Source organism: Terrapene carolina, unplaced genomic scaffold (genome assembly GCF_002925995.2).
Source record: "Terrapene carolina triunguis isolate 2854851 unplaced genomic scaffold, T_m_triunguis-2.0 Scaffold96, whole genome shotgun sequence".
Lineage (NCBI taxonomy): Eukaryota > Metazoa > Chordata > Testudines > Emydidae > Terrapene > Terrapene triunguis.
The window spans coordinates 39,077,360-39,093,801 of NW_020664447.1; the positions used below are offsets into that span (position 1 = coordinate 39,077,360).

Consider the following 16,442-nt stretch of genomic DNA (forward strand, 5'->3'; position numbering starts at 1 on the left):
TTAAAGGTAGGTCATATTTTATTTTTTAAAAATATGCTGATGTAAGATTGACATTTTGTGCATGTGTTCCTCACACTTATCACACACTGCATTACTGACCTATGGTAAGAAAAAAAAAATGTAGTTTTCCCTACTCAACTTATACATCGTAATGTCCCCCGGAATGCAAACAAGAACCATTCCCTGCTATCTCCTTGAAAATAATCATGAACATATAACAGGGCCTGGGAGCGCTGCACAGAAAGGAGTGTTTTTCTTACACAGCAGTGACATAATCAGGCACTGGAAGGAATCAGTTTCAGTCCTCCTTAGCTAAAAGAATGTTGACTGTAATGTGGAGTATGGAGGTTGTTGAAGTGGAAAGATTTGAAAGTTATGAAGATCCTCAGGACTCCATGAGAATCACAGAAGATACCAGGGATGGGAGAAGGAAATAAATCTCAACATGTGCCAAAATGACAGCTGAACTGGAGGAGTGACCATGTGGACAAGGGAGGCGATTCCATCTGGGGGAAAAACAAACCACATATTCAAAATATCTATAACGTAAGTGACAGTTTAGACTAGTGCACAACTAATATAGAAATGGCAGACATGTCACAGGAAACATTTACAGAACTGTAGGATAGCAGGAGAAAGCAAAGCAGGAAGTGTTCATGCAGATAAAGGAAGGGCTGTAAAAAAGGCCAGAATACTGATCGTGTGGATTTATATCTAGACACTGACCTGGAATTAGCCTTGTGGAATCACCAGGGAGCCAGGAGCACATTTCCCCCAAGATCAGAAGCTATTTGGATTTAGCCTTTGGAAATTAACCAAAGCGGGTTAATGATAAAGCAGCTGTTAAAGATTTATACATGGTCGATAAGATTGCAGATTTAGTAAAGATATATTTGAAAGTCAGGAACATTTCAATATTATTGAAATTAAAGACAAAACTCTCTCTGCAGAGATAACTTCAGTGTAGGTAACTTGAGTTAACACCTCTTTAATTAGCCTAGCTTGAGTGAGAGCAGCCAACCTGCAAAATAACACTCATAGAAACAAAGGGCTGGAAGAGACGCAAGAGGTTAGCTTAGCAGTTCCCAAACTATGGGTCATGACCCCAAATGAGGTCACGCCATCAGCAGATGGGATCATGGGTCCAACAGGCTAGAGTTGCCTGCGAGACAATGCCCTCTGCCCCCGAACCTGGCCAGACTTTCTCCACAATCGCAATGCCAGGAGGCTACCATTTTTTCTCTACAAAACTGTGGCCTCTTCATGGTGTTACCTCACACGTATGGTGTGTGCAAGGTCACATTGTGCAGAGGCCACTATTTTGTAGATCAAAATGGCGGCCTCGTGGGGTGGCATTTGTGGAGCAGGTCTGGACATGCTGGCTATGCAAACACCAATTTGCTGCACTGTCCAGCTATGCGAGTAGCCAGAGGAGGGACTTCAATACAGAAGATCCTTATCTGTGGGCAGCAGCCTTATCAACAGAGCATCCTCTCTGCTGGAGCTGACAGGAGCCTGTGATAACCTTTTCTGAGATGGGAATCTGCAGTGGCTTGTAAGCTTCTTAAGGCGGGGCCTATATCTTCTTTTATGCCATGCTGAGTACCCTGTTGGCACTCGATAAAGAATCATTCTAAGTCACTGTCTCTGTGCTGCCCTAGTATCACCATGCAGGGTCTTTCTAAGTCCTGGCCTCATTTGCTTAACAGTGAATTCCTCTTGCTCATTTGTGAAAAGAGGCACAATGGACTCATTTTTACACAGAGTATCTGCTTCAACCTCTGGCAGAAACGTGTTCACAAATACAACAAGGCTTTCTTTGAGTATGGCTTCACCAGTGTTTTGGTCAAGAACAAGGAAACGCCAAAGTGCCTGCAATGTCACGCAGTATTATCTAGCAAAAGCATGAAGCCTAATAAACTTGAGTCACACTACGAAACCCTTCACAAGGAACACATTAGAAAAAAAAGGTCATTTTTCCAGCGCCGGAAAGAACTTTTCATATCAACAATCACAATTCTAGAGAGCCATGTCAGCCTCTGACCAAGCTCCAAGGCATCCTTTGAGGTGAGTTACCACATCGCACACACCTCAAAGCCTCACTCAACTGGACTTTGATTTTGCCACCTGCAAATCAATATGGTGAACATGTGTGGGGAAACTGAGGCAAACAAACTCAAAGCCATACCAGTCTCCAACAACGTAGTAAAGTAAAGGATCAGGGCCTTCCGGGGGGGGACAAGTGGGGCAATTTTCCCCAGGCTCCAGGCCCCGCAGGGGCCCCCACGACAGTTTTTCAGGGCCCCTGGAGTGGGGTCCTTCACTCGCTACGGGGGCTCCGGAAAACTCTCGCGGGGCCCAGGCCGCTGGAGCTTCTTCCGCTCCGGGTCTTCGGCAGCGGGGGGTCCTTCCACTCCGGGACTCGCCGCCAAAGTGCCCTGAAGACCCGCGGCGGGGGGTCCTTCCGCCCCGGGATCCGCCGCCGAAGTGCCGGGTCTTCGGCAGCAAGGGCCCCCTGCTGCTGAAGACCCCAGGCCCCCTGAATCCTCTGGGTGGCCCTGCAAAGGATTGAGGCAATAGCTGCAGATCAGGAAAACACACTGGTGGAGCATCTGAAAAAATTCATTTGCTTTTGCTCTTCAAGTTGATGTGAGCATTCAGTTCCATAATGAACATTTCTTGGCTTGTGTGAAATACACATGAGAAGGTGCAATTCCCAAAGACATTCTGTTCTTTCCCCCTCTTTCCAGACACGAGACAGCACAAGGGATATTCAATGTGCTACATGCAAGACAAAAATATACCATGTGATCGCCTGATGGGCTTTTGCGCAGATGGAGCTCCATCTATGACAAGCCACAAAGCAGGTCTGTGGGCCTTGGTAAAGAAAGTTGCTCCTTCTGCTGTGTGATTCACAGAGAACAGCTGGCATCTAAAGCTCTGAGTCCAGAGCTAGGGGAAGTTTTGCAGCAGGTCGTGTCTATTATGAACTACATCAAGATTCAGCCTCTTCGCAAGTGTCTGTCTGCAAAACTGTGTGAAGAAAAGGGGTCCGATCATGACATGTTGTTCCACACTGAAGCTCTTTTGCTCTTGAGAGGACATGCACTGGTATGATTTTTTGAACTAAGAGACGAGCTGCATGCACATGCAACGAACTGTAAAGAGAGTGAATTCATTGATTTTCTATGTGACCAAAGAAAGATGTGCCTTCTTGCCTATATCACAGACATATTTGGGAAACTGAATGAAATGAATACAAGTCTGTAAGGAAAGAACACCCACATCTGTCAGCGGAGTGATCAAATCACAGGATTCATGAAGAAAATTGTTTTCTGGAAGACTAATCTATTGAAGACCAACTATGAATCCTTCCCACAACTTTGCAGGTTCCTGACTCACAATGGAATTATTCAACCTCCCAGACAAGTGATGGCTGAGCATCTCAGCCAGCTGGAGGAAGAGTTTGCATCCTTTTCCCCCCAACCTAGATGTGACAAAGTATTTCTGGGTGCGAAATCCCTTTCAGTGCAAGCCTGATGCCATGGATTTGCCAGCTCATCTAAATTTCCTGCAATCGATTCTTGCAAGAAACATACGCCCAACTTTCTCTCCCAGAGTTCTGGTTCACTGTCAAGAATGAATATCCTTCACTCTCAACATACACCTTCAAACTGATGATACCATTCTCGAGCACATAGTTGTGGGAAGCTGGATTCAGCACACTTGTGTCCATCAAGTCTCGGTATTGATCTACCATTGATGTCATATCAGAGATTAGATGTGCAATTTCTACCACGCCACTGGATTTCGAGAGGCTGTGTCGCAACATGCAAACTCGTGTCACATTACAGCATATTAATTAATGTACTTAATGTGTAAATTCCCTGGATTCCTCGACAACTATGTTGCTTTGTTCCTTTCTGAGGTAATAGGAAACAATAAGTCTCAAAATGGGGTCACACAGGCAAAAAGTTTGGGAACCTCTGTGTTAGCTGTAGAGTGACTACTGAATAGAGTGACTGTGTTAGCAGCTGACAAGTTGTGCTAACCTGAGCTGTAGCCGATATCTCTGGTGGGCCAGTCACTTTGAGTTAAAAGCACCACCACACATTGACTTAAGGTTTTTGATATGTGGATGGGACTTGAGTTGTGGAAGCACTTGATATATAACTTGAGATAACTCTACAATGATGACAAGCCCTACATGAGTTGAAGAAAAGTAACTTAAAATAACTTAAAATACGGGAAAACCCATAGAAGAGGAGTGGGAGGAAGAATAGGAGGACAAAATAACACTCTTGATTATGCACAAGGAGCTCCAGCTGAAGTTAGTAAATTACTGAGCATATATAGGGGCAGATTTCCCCCCTAAACTTACCAGAATAAAAGTGAAGTGTCAAATGTAGCATATAGCTCAATTAAAAACAAAACAAAAACACATATCAACAATAAATAGGAGCTATTACAAAATCACAGGAACCTATTAATAGACATGAAAGGTGGATGAATCATTACAAAACAGTAAAAAAAAAAAAAATTACAAATGAAGAGTATAACTAAGCAGCAGCAATACAGGACATCTCAGCTGAATTTATTGTAAGTACATAAAAAATTAGTGCACATTAAACACCAAGTGCCGATGGATCTAGACGATCATAATGGTCCCTTCTGACCTTAGAGTCTATGATTCTATGATCTAAACATTTATATAATCTTATAGATGTGCACTGGACAACAGAGACGAGAAAAAATGAAGGCCAAGGAAAGATTTCAGATCTGACAACCCGGTTCAGATGCTATCAATGAGTTTTACACTAAAATCTTAAATTTGGTATTTTTAGAAAGTTTTATATAAAAACCAATATGAATTAAAAAGTGTTTTAACTTTTAATTATATTTAGAAGTAATAACTAATAATATTTTTTGATGCTAGAAAGGAATTTAACCACTTCCCTCAGTTATATAATTCCCAGAACAGCACCACCATTGAGGGCAGAAGGACTCTGAATGTATCACTAGGGCATTAACCCTTGACTTAACTGGATGAGCTCCCTCATCTTTCATATCTACTTCAAACAAAGAGATGTAATCCTCCAGCCAGTCTGGTAAACTGGTCAAGCCCCATCACGTACAGTTAATTGTGAGAGAGACTGGGAAAACGAAAGTATTTTCCAGTTTACTAGGGGAAAGATGCCAGAACTTAGCCCAAGGAAGATCAACACTGTCAACTTGCCGAGAGCTTGAGAGCTGCAACAACTTGCATAAATAGGAGCAGCTTGCAGACACTCTCATCATTTATATAGAGGAATAACCCACATCCACATCACACACCTCCTCCACCCGTAACAGGAGGCCAACACGAGCCACACTTTGCTCACCCCAACACAGGGCTGGCACCTATGCTGATATTTTTGGTAACACCTCAGTGCTGCTAAGAGATCTTGCATCCAGGAACCTGGACTTGCAAGAGTATTAACACTTCCAGGGCCTGCAAAACTTCAGCACGTTGCGCCATGATGACATTTCGATACAACATTCCCCCAGTACAACATGAGTGACGTGACATGCAGATGGAACACATCACACCCCACACCACTGCCATTTCACCGTGATATAGTCAGGCCAGCGCCGCACAAACTTCAGGGCAGAATCACCACGAGAACCGGTCAAAAACTGATAGACATTTTGAGAGACTTTGAACATGAAATATATTTCAGCCAGACACGTCTAGTCCCTAGCTCTCATGGCCGTGCATCACCGTGGCTATGACATCCCCCGACGTCACACCAGTCACTGCCACGCTGCTCTACTTCAGGGGACCCCCTCTGCAGCCAGTGGGCGGCCGCCAAGCCAGCCGGCCACGCTTCCCCGCCCCGAGACATCGCCATGGTAACGCGCAGGCTGCCCCGCCCTACAAGACTGGCACCAGCGGCCACCGAGAGAGCAGCGCAGCCTGCTGCAGCCGCCGCCCCCGAACACGGAGGCCGGGATCCTGCCCCGCCCCCACTCACCTGCACCACCCAGAAGAGGTTGCTGGCCTCTGCCCCGGGCGCCGGCTCCCGAGCGAAGGGGCGGCGCTGGCCCAGGCGCTGAGGCCCCGCTTGGCCGTACCAGTCCAGGAGCAGCGCCGCCAGGGCCGCCGCCAGCAGCCCCGCCGCCAGCCGCAGCATCCTCCCCTGCCCCACAACCATTCATTCACCTCCCCCACCCCGGGCAGCACCTGTCGCTGCGGCCGCCGCCTGCCCTTCTCCGGGCAACCCCGCCGGCTTCACCGCTTCCGCCTCGCATCTGCCCGGCCAGAGCGGGCCCTCGCGCGATGGCTTGTCAGGCCGCCACTTCCTCCCTTCTATGGTCTTCTTGGAGGACTCCTGTTTCTCCCAGCGCTAATCCTGTTCCCGTTGCAGTCAGTGGGGGAGGGGAGAGGTGCCAGTTAGTTGAAGGGGACTACAGCTCAATGCAGTGAGTCCGGCAGGCCTTGCCAACGTTAATATGGTGGGGGAAGGAGGCCTCCTCCCGGCTGTGGGGGCTGTTTTTATATAACTTATCATGTTTTAATTCATGTACTCCCCCATTGTCAGGCTGATGGATTTTACTGCAAATGTTTTATCCTTGATTCAAAAATCTCATCGATCATTGTGTGACATTTCCCCCACAGGTGTTGGTCCCAGCTTTGTTCCCACTGGAGCCAGGGGTGAAAGTGGGCCGATACGGGCTGGTATGGCATACCGGTAAAAAGTGGCCGCAGCCGACATTAAAGCGCAGTGCATTAATGTTGCCTCTTATGCCCCCCCCCCCCCCCGGGCCACTGATGGGGGGCAAAAGGGACAGCTGCCCCAGGGTCGGCGATTTAAAAGGGCCTGGTGCTCCCAGCCACTGCTACAGCACTGAGACCGACCCCCATCCCCATCCCTTCCGCTCGAGGCCCTGCCCCTTCCGCTCAGGGCCCGAAGACAGGCCCCCATACCAGTAAGTGCTTAATGTTACTTTCACCCCTGACTGGAGCCCTTTTATGTGCGGCTCACGTACTTGAAGGACGTCAGTGCTGACTCTCCTGCTAGTGGGTGATTTTCTTAAAACCTTGTTGATTGTATTAGCATATGTATTATGGCTCTAGAGCCTAGGGCTTGAAGAAGAAGAATTCTCAGTTTACTGCTTTCAAAAAAAGTAACTTTCTAACCCTCGAAAAACTTGAAAATTTGCACCCAACAGGCTCGAAAGACAAGAGAAAAATAAAAAGAACTCAAAATGTATTAATTTAAAAATCTCAGTTTTTAAATTAATCTCATTAATTGGGGGGCAGAGGGAGAGACTCAATTTTTTAATACTTGGAGTTGGCAATATTAGGATTCATCTCCTCTTACTTCTGTATTACTTTCTTGCAACAACCTTCCTTGAAAAAGGATGGCTGCATGGAGATTCCTTTAGAACTTATTGGCAATACCCCTTTCTTGGCCCAGGGAAGGAATTGCTTCAAAGCAACATTTATGGGGACTTCCTTTGCTTGACTGGCAGATGTGTTGAAGTTGGAATGCTTCTTTAACTTTCCTCAAAAACAATAATATCAGTTTAGGGGGCGGAGTCATTTGCTGGACAAATGGCCAGATTAAATTCACTTAAATCACTCTCCCCAGCATAGTAGTTGGAGTCACTTTGTATTCTGCACATTACTGCAACTAAGACTTGAATTTTAACCCTTGCTGGATCACCACCTTTAGAAGTCTGTGTTGTTCGGGGCAATTTTGTTGCATAAAATATTGTCATTTATTTGTACAATGATACTCTGAAAAAATGGTACATCAAAATGCAATTTCATTGCATGAAGTATCAAAACACAATGTATGGTGATACCATAAGTTCCATTTTAAAATAACCCCCCTTACTTCCAACAACCTTCAGCCTGTTGCTGCAGGGTAAATTAAAGAAAATCAGGATGAGCCTTTTTTTTTATGCTAGTGGTTGTCATAATACATTTAAGTTAGGAGTTACCTAGATGGCAGTAAAACACATTTGTCATTGTTATACTGGTATGCCTGGAGTACAAATAGTTTGATATGCCTGAAATAAAAGGACCATTTTAGGTGTATGGTGCAGTTGCTTTGTCCCAATTACAATATAAATGCCATATTCTTCAGCTTTACTCACACGAGTAATTCTTACTCAACAACACAAGTAGTTCTATTGACTTCATTAGGATGTAGGTGAAATAGGAGTTGCAAGACTATGCCTGTTTTGTTGAGTACTTAAAATGTGTCTCTTTTCTGTTAAACTGGTGATTCATGTGGAGGTGGAACAATAACAATATGGAGTGGCAGCATTCACTATAATTTAAATTACTTTCTGAAACCTTTACTTTTCAGGCTGAAATTTCCCTAAAGGTGACTTTAAAAAAAGGCTTAAGATGAAATTTAACCTTTTTTGAGACTGAGGCTAAAAAAACAACATTCTTTCAATTCTTTTTAAAGGTGACTTACAAAGGAAAAGAATGGACTTGTGTGCTTTTTTGTTTCTTTATGATATGTAAAGAAAACCTGGACTTCAAAAAAAAAAAAGTATGGGAATGTTTTTTTACTAGTTGTTTTACATTAGGAATTAAAATCTTGTCTATCTTGACAGACTATAGTTATTGAAAGAGTGAAATCATTACATCACAAGAGACTGAACTGAGCAAAACCGAATAAACTGACAGTCTGTGAGGAAAAGGGATTTTTAGCCAGGCTGTTTAAAACTGTTTTCTTTTTGTTAATTCCAGTATGTAATGAATGCATGGTTGAAAAAGAGATCTGTTAAAATTTAAAACTCCTGTGCCTTTAATTAAAGTGAGAATGTTCACACAAAACATATTTGAGAGCCCAAAAAAGTCAGACAAAATCATACTTGACATTCCTGATATTTCAAATATAAAAAAAGAAGACTTTTAACCTATATTTTTCAGGCCTTTATACCCCATAAAGAAATAATAAAGGGTATAAAATTAATGTTTTAAGAATCCTTTGCAGGTCACCTTTAACTGCCAGTGAAATAGCTGGAGGTAGCAACTTGAAATTTGACAAAGAAATATACTTCTTTGGAGAGAGATTTCTTTGAATAATCAAGTGAAAATTGGTTTTGATTTGACAAACTTATGAACCAAAGTCACCTTCCACGTGCAACCTACATTCTGCACTGTGTTTTCTTGCTAGGCTAATAAAACACACAGCTAAGACCACATTGCACATGGGGTTCTGAATATATGTCAGGACTGTAATATTTAGCAAGTACTCAAGAGTCAGGTAGGCACAGCATTTTATTTAAATATGTAACTTCAACATAAGCAAAATTAACACTTTTTTGTAATTTAATGTGGTTGTCAGTATGAAAAATAACCTTCAATATTAAAGATTAACACAATTTCAGTTGGTTTCTAGCGTGACACCGATCAATTCCATCCTCACAATTACTTAAACAAGCAAATATTCTTCACTATTAATACACAGATTTTAAGCATCTGGTTTACTTGCTGACTTTGGGCAAACTTAAGAGCTTCATCTGTTGCAGTAAATAGCCACCCTCCCAGTGAATATTTTAAAGATGACCTGTAATACATAGTCCTCTTGTCAAGAAAGGTGAAGAGAAAAGCTAAGGGAAAACAAAACACTTAACAATCATAAGAGAGAAAACACAATAAACAACAACTAATAAAATGACCTGCATAAGGCAACAGCTTTTCCTTATGCTTTATGGCAAAACAGAATCATCTATTGAGTCTGTAACTGCCACCTACTATATTCATTCATTCATGCCATTACACTCTCTTAGCCTGCTCTATCGCCTTAAAAAAAATAGCAGAACTTTTTTAATGTTACCCCATTTTCTCAGTACTCTCAATAAATCCCTCATAGTATGTTATCATCTTAAATCATATAAATTCTTCTTTCCTGGGAACACGCCCTGCATTCCCATATCAGGTGATCAACTGTTTCTCTAACCTTACATGTGTTACATAGCCCATCTTTGTGTTTATTCGATAAATATAAATTACTAGTAAAACCACAGTGATCAGCTAACAGTCTTAAGTATGAGTACTTGACTGATCCTTTCATAACTTTGGAGTAGTGCATTATCCTCTATTTTTGGACATACTTCATAGAATCTTTTTCCTCTTTTCTCCTTGGTCCACAATTCTTGCCATTCCTTTTTAAATCCTTTTTTCAACTACATTTTTCTCAAAGGTATATCAATTTCTCCATTTTTAATGCATTTTTTCTTCTTTATCCACCATTTATTGCCAGGTATCCCAGCACGTGCTTGAATCCATACTAGTAGTATGTTCATGACTGAGCTTACTATTGGAAAAAAAAAAAAATTTATTAGATCACTTCTGCTTTCTGAGGTACAGTACCCTTTTTAAATGCCAGTATACCTGATAATGAATCCAAAAAGATAACAGCTGTGGTAGACCGAACATTCCTTATCCAGTTTAATGCTAACATTAGTTCCATCAATTCAGCTGTCCTAATGGCTACAAAATTAGATATTCTTTTAGATTTCTTAACTCTAATCTCAGGGATCCAAAAGGCTGCTCCCACTCTACCTGTTTTTTCCTCTCTAGATCTATCAGTAAATACTTAGCAATGGTGACTCCATTTACCATATATAAACTCAAAACTTTATCTGTCATATAGGATGACTCTTTCTTTCATTTATGTTGTTATATAATTCTAAATACTCATCCAAAGAGACAATTTTCCGTGTATAATTTACTGACCCATAACTATAGATATTAATATTTTCTAATCCTTCCTTTTCAATTAATTCTTTTACCCACACTTTAACCCTAAGAGTATGAGGGAGTTTATTGTGACAGGCTACATTTCATCTCCTTAATTCTCAACGTTCCTCACATATTTGTCCAGTATTTTTATCTGCGCTATTTCCCTTGACTTTAGCCCAAAATGTCAGATCTAACATTTTAATTCTTAAATTTATAGGCATTTCTCTAATAGCTACCTGCATTACACACAGAGGTTTTATAAGAAATGCACCACTTACAATTCATAGCACTTGAGTTTGAATTGATTCTGACTTTTTAAGTTCTGATCTGGGCATAGAACTAAAGGCTTGCCAGCCAAAATCTATGACTGATCTTATTAATGCTCTATATAGCATAATCAGCACTTTCTTATCTGCTTCCAAATTAATCCCAGCAATACTTTAAAGCAAATTAATCCAACCTTTATATTTATTTGTAATACTTTCTATATGACTCTTCCAAGTAAGTTTATTATCAAACAATACACCAAGAAATTTAAAACTGTTAAAAACATGCATAATGGAATGCTAAAATGTATTATGCTGTTCGGCCACTCAGTGGTGCTGTGTGTGACATATCTTATTTAAGCCAACCTCAGCCATACCTGGCAGAATATTAAAGGATCTTATGATAAACACATCTGATATGTATGTCTCTGAGAGGAAGCTCTGTAGTCAGTCCATATCTGGTACAGAAGCCTGTCCTGCTAGTAGCAGCCCTGCAACCATGTACAAAAAATACATGACATGGTGTCAGAAGTAAACTAGTGCCAAAGGAGAACAGAAACAGAAGGAACAACAAAGCAACAAAGGTTGCAGACAGAAGGAACCGTGACAACATGCACCTGTTCTCCATACAGATATAAATTACATTAATTTTTAATCTTTCTTCTAGTGAAGATGATTCCCTTTGTTTTAACAACTGAAAATTTAAGTCCCCATGCATCTCCCCAATCTGATACCTCCCTGAGTGCTTCATTGATTTTCTCTTCAGCCATTTTAATTCTTCTGTGTTTAACCCATATAGCACACCCATCCTCAAATAAGGTAATTCCTATTCCTGCCCTTACACATTTTGGAAAATCATTTATCATAATATTAAGCAAGGTAGGGCTGATAATGCTTCCCTGTAGCGTGTCATTGGCAATACTATAGATTCCTGATAAGACTTTCCGTACTCTAACCTGTACAGTCCCCTTGCTCAAAAAACACCATAACATACTTCCTTTTATCCCTAGCATGACCAATTTATATAACAAACCCTCCTCCATAATATATCATATGCTTTTTTAATGTTCAAAAAAGTTATCAAATACTTTGTTCCTCATATTTTTTGTATTTCTGTTTCTAATCTTACAATATGATCAAGCATGCATCTCCTCCTCCTAAAACCTTTTTGCACATTATTTAGTATCTCATTTTCCCCCAGGTACACAACTAGCCTCTCATTTATCATTCTTTCCATAACTTCACCCACACAAGATGTGAGGGCAGTTGGTCTATAGGCATCAGTTCTCATAAGTAACTTGCCTGACTTCCCTATTGGAATGATCACTGCATACTTCCGTTCTACTGATATTACTCCTTTTCCCTGTACACTATTATAAAATTTTAATAAAATCCTTCAACTCCCTTCAGGTAAGCATTTAAGCATCATATTGCATATACTATCTTTATCTAGGGTTGTCTTTGCTTTTATCTATAGCTTTTTTTAGTTTCTGCATACTGAAGTTTTCATTTAGTACATTATCATCAGCTTCCCAGCCATTTAGAATCTCATCATTTTCTTCAACTAATTTCCATTCCCCTCCATCCCCCCCCCCCAAAACCTGTACTTTGTTTTCCATAATTATTTACTTTCTGGAACACTTTTGCTAGGATTTCTGCTTTTCCTTTGTTCAAACTTACTACTTTATCCCCTTCAATAAGACCAGGGAAAAAATTGTTATTGCTCCGTATTCCATTCATTCTCCTAACTTGCTTGTAAACCTCTGAAACACTGGTATCTTTCTTTATTTTCCCACGATACTTTGTCCAGTTTCTTTTTTAGTCTTCTTAAGAATTCTTTGTGCTACTGCCTTACTTTTTAAATATTTCATCAAGTGCTCATTGTTGGTTGCAATTTTAGCTTTTCTGTGTGCCTTATTTCTTTTTTTAATTGCAATCTTACATTCTTCATTCCACCAAGGAACCAGATTTTTCATTTTAGGACAATTTTATATCTGATGAACAGTAACTTTGGCTGCTGTGAGGCAGCAGCTTCTTGCCTCTGCCAAATATAAAGGGTTAGCCCCCAGAAAGGCACTGACTGCCAAGCCAAGCTGGTCAAATTGTAATTATCTCTGACACTCCTGTTAGATGTAACATTCTTTACCTGTAATTGGGTGTCATTTAAAAAGGTGAGAAATTATTTTCTGTGTCTAAAACATCAGAGAAACTGATTCCAACAACAGTCAAATATCCCAGAATAAACTTTAAAAACAAATTATGCTGTTATTTAGCTGGGACTTCAGAACTGCACTGATCACTCACATTGAGTATAGGGAGAGCTGGTATCTGACCTTTTTATTCTTATAGTGGAAAATAAGAATGGCCATACTAGATCAGACCAATGGTCCATCTAGCACAGTATTCTGTCTTCCTATAGTGGCCAGTGCCAGATGCTTCAGAGGGAGCGAACAGAATAGGGCAATTTATCGACTGATCCATCCCCTGTTGTCCAGTCCCATCTTCTGTCAGTCAGAGGTTTAGGAACACCTAGAACATGGGATTGCATCCCAGGCCACCTTGGCTAATAGGCATTGATGGACCTATCCTCCATGAATTTATCTAGTTCTTTTTTGAACTCAGTTATACTTTTGACCTTCACAATATCCCCTGGCAATGAGTTCCACAGGTTAGCTATGCATTGTTTGAAGAAGTACTTCCTTTCATTTGTTTTAAACCTGCTGACTATTAATTTAATCAGATAACCCCTAGTTCTTGTGTTATGTGAAGGGGTAAATAACATTTCCCTATTCCCTTTCTCCATAGCATCCATGATTTTATAGACATCTAACATATCCCCCCTCAGCTGCCTCTTTTCTAAGATGAACATTTCCAGTGTTTGTAATCTCTTCTCATATGGAAGTTGTTCCATAGCCCCTAGTAATTTTTGTTGCCCTTCTCTGTACTTTTTCCAATTCTAATATATCTTTTCTGAGATGGGGTGGCCAGGACTGCATGCGGTTCTGTATTCCAGGTGTGGGCATATCATGGATTTATATAGTGGCATTATACTATTTTCTGTTTTATTATCTATCCCTTTCCTAATGGATCCTAATATTCTGGAAGCCTTTTTGACTGCCACTGCAAGTTGAGCAGATGTTTTCATGATGATTTCAAGATCTCTTTCTTGAGTGATAACAGCTAATTTAGACCCCAACATTTTGTATGTATAATTGGGATTACTTTTTCCAAAATGCATACTTTGCATTTATCAACATTTAATTTAATCTGCCATTTTTTTGCCCAACCAGTCACCCAGATTTGTGAGATCTCTTTGTAACTCTTCGCAGTCTGCTTTGGACTTAACTATCATGAGTAATTTTATATTGTCTGCAAACTTTGCCATCTCACTGTTTACCCTTTTTTCCAGATCATTTACAAATACATTGAACAGAGCTGGTCCCAGTACAGATCTGTGGGGGTACCCCCTACTTATTTCTCCCTATTGTGAAAACGGATAGTTTATTCTTATCCTTTGTTTCCTATCTTTTAACCAATTACTTATTCATGAGAGGACCTTCCCTCTTATGCCATGACTACTTAGTTTGTTTAAAAGCCTTTGGTAAGGGAACTTGTTAAAGGCTTTCTGAAAGTCCAAGTACACTATCTCTGCTGTATCACCCTTGTTCGTATGTTTGATGACCCCTTTCAAAGAATTCAGATAGATTGGTGAGGCATGATTTCTCTTTACAAAACTGTGTTAACTCTTCCCCAATATATCATGTTCACCTCCGTGTCTGATCATTCTGTTCTTTATTATAGTTTCAGCCAATTTGCTTTGTCCTGGAGTTAGGCTTGCTGGCCTGTAATTGCCAGGATCGCTTCTAGAGCCCTTTTAAAAAATCTGTGTCACATTAACTGTCCTCCAGTTATCTTGTACAAAACCTCCTCTATTGACACCTCAATCTGGGACAGTTCCTTAGATTTGTCACCAAAAAGAATGGCTCAGGGGTGGGAATCTCCCTCATATCCTCTGCAGTGAAGGCCAATGCAAAGAATTACTTTAGCTTCTCCGCAACAGTCTTGTCTTCCTTAAGTGCCCTTTTAGCACCTCCATTGTCCAGTGGCCCCACTTATTGTTGGAAGGCTTCCTGCTTCTGATGTACTTAAAAACATTTCTGTTAGTTTTTATGTCTTTTGCTAATTGCTCTTCAAATTCTTTTTTGACTTGCCTAATTATAATGTAGCCCACTGCTACTTTGGGAAAGTCGTTTTGAAAAAAAATATCAGAGGAAAAGCTTAACTCTCTAGAATGGTATATGCTAAAAACTCTTGAGCCAAAGAGATTGAAATGTGTGGCGACGACACAGGAAAGGAAATAGAACACCAGGTTTCTGGTAGCTAGAGAGCTTCAAAAGCCTCAAGCAAAAAGCCTCCCAGGAAAATTTTTCCTGGGGTTTTTATTCTTCTCCTTACTTTGTTTACAACTCTTCAAAGTGGTTACATTCCTGCGCATAGAGAAGCCAGGCAGTATACATGCACACAAGATAACAAACCCATCTCTTGAGCGCGTGAACACCAGCTGCAAGGGTGATGTCAGGTTGCCAATAAGTTTCCCAAATACAGACACTGGGACAAGGTCACTCCTGCCTCGTTGCCAAGGGAACAGTTTGCCGTTCTCGTAGGCAGACAATTCGGGAACAACACATTCCTACAGAAATGTACATGTGCAGCAAGCATAGGCACAAAGGTTTCCAGTCACAGTAGCTGGGTGTCTCAAGAGGATATGCAGACGTCATTGAACCTAAACTACACCTAGGCACTATGAGTTTGAACCTTACCCTTGGTAGAAATCTGAGAATGAGCTGTAGGCAGGTAGTTGCCTCTGTTAAGGGCTTTTATGCTTTTGGAAAATGTGCCCTGCTAATTTGTACAGCTCATTTAGAAGGGACTGGCCGTTCATAATTTTTTAGGGGTCTGCAAATTAAAAAAGGTTGAGAATCACTGGACTTGATGACCCTTGTGCTCCCTTCTAATCCTATTGTTCTATGATTCTACAGCAGGAGTGGGCAACCTACAGCCCACGGGCCACATCCGGCCCGCGGGACTGTCCTGCCCGGCCCCTGAGCTCCTGGCCCGGGAGGCTCGCCCCTGGCCTCTCCCCTGCTGTCCCCCCACAGCCTCAGCTCGCTCGCTCTGCCGCAGGCACAATGCTCTGGGCAGCGGGGCTGTGAGCTCCTGGGGCAGTGCAGCTGCAGAGCCTGGCCTGACCCGGTGCTCTGTGCTGTGTGGTGGCGGCGGCAGCATGGCCTGGATCCAGGTGGGCGGTACGGCCGTAGCGCCGCTAGCCACCAGTGCTCCAGGCAGTGCAGTAAGGGGGCATGGAGCAGGGGGAGTTGGATAGAGGGCAGGGGAGTTCGGGGTGGTGGTCAGGGGCAGGGGTC

The 16,442-nt window shown here is 41.8% G+C and overlaps 1 protein-coding gene across 2 annotated transcripts in view; it reads right to left on the reverse strand.

The window, feature by feature from the left end:
• Positions 1-6,265, reverse strand: part of TMEM62 (transmembrane protein 62) — a 43,257-nt gene extending 36,992 nt beyond the window's left edge. The window contains exon 1 of one of the 2 annotated variants that reach the window (XM_024197471.1): positions 6,224-6,265. The gene's annotated coding sequence lies outside the window, so the exon portion shown is untranslated. Of the gene's footprint in view, positions 1-6,014; positions 6,114-6,223 lie in introns of those variants that run through there. The other variant, XM_024197469.3, reaches the window with a different exon arrangement.
• Positions 6,266-16,442: the final 10,177 nt, after the last annotated feature.